This window comes from Lactuca saligna, chromosome 2 (assembly GCF_052625555.1).
Source record: "Lactuca saligna cultivar CGN05327 chromosome 2, ASM5262555v1, whole genome shotgun sequence".
NCBI lineage: Eukaryota > Viridiplantae > Streptophyta > Magnoliopsida > Asterales > Asteraceae > Lactuca > Lactuca saligna.
In genome coordinates this window covers 181,738,781-181,746,566 of record NC_136418.1, presented here as the reverse complement: position 1 = coordinate 181,746,566, position 7,786 = coordinate 181,738,781, and positions in this window count along the sequence as shown.

Below are 7,786 nucleotides of genomic sequence, written 5' to 3'. Positions count from 1 at the left end.
ACACTGTTGCCGACTGAAACGGCTTAATCTGCGACACCGGCTGACCATGGCTGATCCTCTCCCCGGAATAAAAGCTGCTAAGACTGCCGCAGGGCAAACGCCTCACGAAGCAAGCAAACAGCAAATCGTTGCCAGATCCGAAGACCTAAAGGCAGAAACGTTAGAAAGAGATTCGAGAATCGTACGTTATCTGAAACATCTCCCCGAATTCGGCTATTGGCCTAACAAGAATATTGATCCAAAATTTGTCGAGATTGACGTTGAATACTTTCGCGCTGCAATGGCTAACGTTTTAACGAGAGTCTTATTTGATCAGTTCAGGCATCGTTCCGCTGTTCGCCCATCTAAGATAAACAACGAGCTTACACACATCGTTCCTATTGTTGTCGATATGTGCATGTCTGCGCTTTATAAAAAGCTACGCTCCGTCAACCGAAGTTGTGGTAAATACGCATGCCGATATTCTTCATCTCCGTCATACTCAAAGGAAATCGAGCTGCCATTGCCGTTTGCTTTGGCAATTCAGCAATTTGGTCACTTCGAGACCCACTCCCTGCAGAGGAACTACTTGATGGTACCAACTTACCCGGAGAATATTAACAATGAAGGCGGCGCCAAGGCGGCCCTTCCGGCCGACTACCAGTCATACATCCCAACTCTCAAGCGACTTGGAATCGAGATGAAATGTGTTGACAGTAAAGTTAAATCTGGGTCTCCATGGTGGACCTTCAAAGTCTTGAATCTGGAAAAAACAACAGATCTGGTTTGCACGCTTCCGAGGTCTCATTATTCAGATCTGGATGCAATGCTGCGGTCTGTGTTCTGCTTTGCTGACCCTGCATCCGGCGAGTGCAAGGATATTATCAAGCTGCCTGCGGATACAGGTGATTATGGCACTCTGATGCACTGCATGAAACCGGGTTTCAACGTTCGTTCTTTTTTCGTACTAATGCATGGCCCACAAGAGTAAGTTAAAGCTTTGGAACATGTTTTACTTCTTTTGAACAACTAATTTGCTAACTATCTATCATTTAGAGCAACATACTTAAATTTTTGTTAACAATCTACTTGCATTTTGCTATCAAGATGGGCAACTAATTACTTTACTTGCTGCATATTTATATTATCAGTGGAAGTGTTATTATTACGGATAAAGAAATGTAAGCCCATGTCTACTGCTTCTTGTTTGGTGATGCTCAATTTCATATTCAAGTCCCTAGATTTAGGGCTATTTTACACCCTTCCATGTTGAAGTATCGAGCGGATTTCATAATTACTTAATAGTCATCAAAACTCAAGTTCAAGTTCTCTCATTCAAGTTTTATGTGGTATTCAAGTTCAAAGTTACTTGCCTCTTTTGAACTTGGTGATGTCATTGCTGCTATTTACTTATCTGCTTATCTGTTTCACCACTATCATTGGTGTGTAGTTTGATGTTCTATTAGGGGATAATGATAAAAATGGGTAACAAACTATCTAAAAGATATTTTAAAAATATCATTGAACTGAATAAATGATGTTAGAAGGTAACCGGAGAGCATGTCTTCCTCTCCTAATCCCTCCTAACCCCTCCTTAAAAAATCTCAATAACAGAGTGTAAGGGATAATAACTTGAAAAGGTAACAAATTTTCAACATTTAGTCATTGAAATGTTTTTCATGCTTGATTTACCTATGAATTATTTGAAATTGCTAATATTTTTCCCTTTAAATCACCTACTGCCGGTCATAAGGGTAAAATTTTAAAATGTGAACAATTTCAAATAATTCATAGGTAAACAAGTAAATCAGTGACTGAATGTGAACAAAGTTGAAAGTTCGTTACCAAATATCTTATGCCCACGCTTATTTTAAACAATTTTAATCATGTTTTGTTAAGTGGGTGTTATATTTTTACTAGATATAATTTATTTATCATAAGTTTAAACATCACAATAATCATTTTGATCGAGACACCTTATATGTATTATCATGTTAAGTATTCGACAAAATTGCAAAAATGGTCATTGTGTTTGTCAAAATTATATGGTTTTGGTCCAAAAAGATTTGGTGGTGCACCAGTGGTCCAAATTTGAATACAACGTGTGTTTTTTTGTCTTATCAGTTTGAAAAGTCTATTATATCATTTATATTTGTTTTTTTATATATGTATTTACATTAATATTATTTGTTAATTAAAAATAGAATAAGCACCCCTCCTCTCTCTAGGTTTGTCCAAAAAACACAAACACTCAAATACAGAACTTCAATAGTTGAAGGTAAAAGCAACCACCACCATCCGCCACTATCACACCGACGGCCACCACCGTCTGCCACCACTACCTTCTACCAATTCCGTCTTCATCTCTCTCTCTCTCTCTCTCTCTCTCTCTCTCTCTCTCTCATAAGAACACCTAAATGCCACCCTCTCAAGAACACTCACCATACGTCACCATCACCGTTCACCACCAACATCCTCCTGCCACCATCGTTGTTCGCCACCACCATCTGTCTGTCACCATCATCGTTCTCCACCACCCTCTTTAACGTATACACACTCTCTCTTTATCTCACAACCTGCCACCATCTCCATTCGCCACCTCCATCTCCCCCACCCTCACCTCTCTTTCCTTAATCTATGACCCTTCACCATCGATGCCTCTCCCTTCTAAAACTCTTCGGAAAATCAACCCATCTTCTCACCATCTAAGAAGACCTGAAATGCGGTAAAATCATCGAATTCAAAGAAGACGACTTCGATTAGAACGATTTATCACCTCTCTCATCTTCCTCGGGTACGAATATGCAAATTGACAGGTTTAAAGAATAGATCGGGTATGTGGGTCGCTACCAGAGAAGATGAAGGGACGACGGGACGATGGTAGGTGGATCGCATTGCTGGAGTGTGCATTTGGTTGCAAACCACCGTCACTAGAGTTTGCTAAGTTTGCTAGGGATGGATGGTGTTGCACAAGAAATGACGACAATGGTGACATACGAACATCAGTAGAAAAGAGAGATATGGGAGACCGGTGTTGGAGAGAGAGAGAGAGAGAGAGAGAGAGAGAGAGAGAGAGAGAGGTGGGGTGTGGTGTGGTAATTTCTTTTTCTTTTTATTTGAAGTAAAATAGTAAGAAATTAAATAAAATTAATTGTTTAAGGGCATATTGGTCATTTTAGGGTGGGTATGGACCAAGACTATAAAAAAAAATGCCAACTATAAGGACCAAAACCACACAAGGTATTCAAAATTGGACCATTGATGCACCACAAAAACTTTTTAGACCAAAGCCACATAATTTTGACAAGCATAGGAACCATTTTCAAACCTTTTGTATTGTAGGTGAAGGACACAGTGGAAGAAAGCTTATATAAACTGAATAAAAGTAGAGATGGTGGTGTTGGAAATTGTTATAACCAAAAAACATAAACGCGGAAGCTTTAGATATTTAATCTCGAATCTGGTTAAAAGAAAACTTGAACAAAATGAAGGATTCATACATGATTTCATTATGATCTTCGGATCTAAAGAACTGGATTATGTTTTCCAATTGATCTCAAGATCACCTTTAAGACCCCTTAGTAACGCCTCACAAACTTCTTTGTGTAATTTCATGTATTATGATTTGCTCCGCATCATATGTATTTATAGATAGAGATAAACCCTAATATGAGAGATCAAATGGATCTTGATGATCTTGAGTCAAACCGGGAACTCAACCCACATGGTAAGTAAATATTTTATAAATCGGTCCATCAACAATTTATATTCTTACCATAATAACTGGATTTAATGATAACATATGATGTGGTCCCATAATTATCTAACAATTTTCCACTGACCATGAATATATAAATGTATGTATAACTGTATAAGCGCTTTAATGAATGTTATCATAACATTGGTACCCTTAAACAATCTCGTCCACGAATCATAATAGTAGAGGATCAAAACGGTATTTGTTACAATTTACGTAACTAAACCTTTCAATGGTCACATATACATATATAGCTAACGACATAGATTAAACATGATATGTGGTTTTAAAATCTAAATAGATTTCCAACGAGTTTCTCGTTAGATTGAAGTGAGATCAAACTTCAAATAAGCGCAACTAATAATGGAGTTAACTGGATTCTTAATTCTCTACAGAAAAACATAATTATTCTTAAACAAAACATACAACACTATAAAACTCCTACTAAAACCAAATATCACACCAACGTGTGTGATATGCTCATGAAAGACCTAGGGAGGTATTCCCTTTGTGAGCGGATCCGCTTTCATGGAGTTTGTTCATATGTGTTGTATATTTCCATTTTGCACTTTTGTGTTAACAGAAGGAAACTTGATGTCAATATGTTTTGACGTAATAAATCTTCTGTTGTTGGAATATAACACTGCTGACTTATTATCACAACTTTAGTGGTCTTTCAATACTAATAATGTGTAGTCTCGTGACAAATTTCCGCAACCATATTCCATGCTAGAAATTATGATGTCATTATGGAAGAAACTATTGAAGTCTATTCCATGAAATGGCTCATCATGCTAAAATGTAAAAGTATCATGATATGGATCGGTAACGATTTTGGCATCTAGTAAAATCATATTTGTAACATTTTGTTTATCTAATAAATAAATAGATAAAAATTGATTAACGAATAGTCACACTAAATCTATATTAGTTGGTGGATTATTGGTTTCGGGGAGCCAAATGATATATTTTAGACTTTAGAGGGTTAAAGTGTAATTTCAGGATTCATGTTGTGAAGGATTTTAAAGACATGGGTTGCTTGGTAATTATTAGGACTTAAATTGAAAGGATTTGAAGGCTTAAAGGGACTGACTGGTAATTTCGGGACTTGATTGTAAGGATTTTCAGAAGAAGGGGTTTAAATGGTAAATTAAGGATTTATTTTGAAAGAAATAGGGGAAGGAGGGACTATTTATGTTATTATGGGATTATGTTTAAGAACCGGGTATATAACCCGTGCTATCCTCGTCACCTTGCAACCCTAACCCTAAATCTGATGCAGCCGCCACCCCTAACCTTCGGCCGTCACCACCCTTTCACTCATGTTTTCCCGATCAGCAAGGCCACTAGCGACATTTTTTATGACTGGAGACATCGAGGGCTGCCGGGAACGTAACCATCATCCGGGAGATCCACCGAAGGCTGGAGGCGGAATGAGAGTGAAGGTGGGTCGTGGACCACCGGGTTGCTGCTGTCGTATGCTGAAGTCGTAGAAGACCGTCGTTGTGACCCATCGTCGAAGTCATCCAGCCGCTGCCTCCTTGGCCGTTGAAACCGGAGAACCACCGTTAGGGCGTCGTCAGTTCGGGACGTTGTCATTCATGCCGTCGCTGCTGTTGCTCACGATTCGTTGTACGCCGAAGACCATGAGAAGAGTGTTGAGCCGGTGTTGTGGTCGTGGGAGGGGCCGATCGGACCTGCTACTTTTGGGTTTCGTTGTGGTCGTCCACCACCTCCGTTAGTCGTTAGCTGTCGTCGTTAGTCATGGTTGTGGCCACTAAGGTTGCTGCTGCCATCATCATGCGCCACCACTCTCTACCACCGTTTTCCACCACAAGATGGTTATGGGTGTAATTATTGGAAGTTTATTTTGGGCCATTGTGTGTATTATTGTAATTTGTAACCAAAATAATAATTATAATAAGCTTATAACCACCATCGTGAGGTGGTGGTTGCCGCCTCCTGCTGCCACCAACCGTTGTGTTGGGTGGCGGTGTGCTTCGTTTGCATTTTGACTCGTTTGGGGATGTTTGGACAAAATGAGCCAAATGAAACCCTAGTGGGCCCAAAGAAACCCTAAATGGTCCAATGAAGCCCTAATTGACCTAAAAGCCCAACCATTTGATTAATGGGCCAGTATTTGGGTTAGAAACCCTAATTAGGGTTTGGAAAACCCTAATGCCATGAAACCCTAATTTTGGGATTTATCGGGACCACACGAGAATTATTTATTAAACTTAAAATAATAATTAATAATCATGTGCAAGTTAACTTAAAACAATATTGGACTTAATGGATTAAGTCCTTAATGGGTTAAAGTAGGAACACTTAACCCTAATTGTGATTTTATGAGAAAACCCTAATTTCACTTGGGACTTCCTCTTGGGCTTTGGTGATTGGACTATTGATGGGCTTTAGGGTGAGGCCCATGTGAGAGACATGGGCCCAATTTGGAAAATTGGGCCATAGATGGGCCATAATTGGGCCTTATGATTATGTGATATTGGGCCATGGGAATACCAAGAGTTTGGATTAGAATAATTTGGATGGGCCTTAAAATAAGTCCACATAGAGATTTGGGCCCAATTTGGAAAATTAGACCATATGTTGGGCTTTGGTCCATGGTTTGACTTGTGGGCCTTTGGATTGGGCCTTGGACTGAATAAAGCTAAGTTAGGGTAAAGTTGTCTCTTACCCCAAGTATGGAGTTGTGGTTATGCATTGGAACCCGATTATTAATTGGGTGTCGTTTTGATGATTGACAGTTCGAGAACCTGTCAACCAGAGCTAGAGTTTATCCGTGGGACTTCAGTAGTGCGAGGTGAGTCTTCTCACCATACCAATGGGTCTAAGGCACCAAGGTCGGCTCATTTTATGATAGTTGGTATACTTGTTGGGTAGAGGTGTGTAGTATATTTATGTCGTGATATGTGGTAGAGATAGCCTCTATGGCTAATGGTAGAGATAACCTTTATGGCTAATGGTAGAGATAGCCTTTATGGCTAATGGTTGAGATAGCTTTTATAGGTAATGTTATTTGGTAGAGATATCTTTTACAACTAATGTGATATGTGATATGTGGTAAAGATAGTTTCAATAGCTAATATTATGTGGCATAGATAGTTTCTATAGCTAACAGGATATGTGGTATGTGGTAGAGATAGCTTGTATAGCTAATATGATATGTGGATTATGTGTGGGGTATGCTCTGGGGAACTCACTAAGCTTCGTGCTTACATGTTTGTTTATGGTTTCAGGTATCATTGGGAAGGGCTCAGCTTGATTGCAGTGCACACACCCGTGTTTTCGCAATATATGGTTTTAGGATGAACTCTGATGAATGTTTTAATTAATCATATTTTTGGAATGTTTGGATTTAAAGTCATATACGTTTTGATTGCATTGAAAAATAAAATTTTTACCCTTGATTTTTGGGTTGTTGCAATATTCTTAATAAAAAATGATCTCCAAAACATCTGATTTCCTATAGTTGAACATATAGCCTTTTGTTATGTATAGATATCTCAAAGTCCATTTGGTTGCTTTCTTATGATCCAAACTTGGGTTGCATAGATATCTGCCCAAAACCAGAAACATAAATTTTCTCCCACTTAATATGTGATACACAAAATCATTAACTGTATTTACCTTAAAACCAAAAGACATAATAAATTGAGGATGTTGAGTTTGTGTATTCAGAATAGGATATTGAATAACATTGTCGATCACTAATTTATAATCTGTATACTATCGAAAGCAATAATAGGAATCAAGATTGATTCCTCCTTAAGAACAATGTTTTAACCTTGTTTCTCCTCAAAACTCAACATCCTCAAAGAATGTTGCTCTATCCAAAATGCAATGTCACTATCCATGCAACTGAGAACTAACATAATGCCCTCATTCCATTCCTTAAAGTTAATCTCATTAAGTAAATGAATTATAAATGTGATCAATGTTAGCAATTATAATACCATAATTCAAATTTGTTGTTTTGAGAACATAAGCAAATCTATTTTTTCATGCTCACTAATCCACAATAAATTCAAG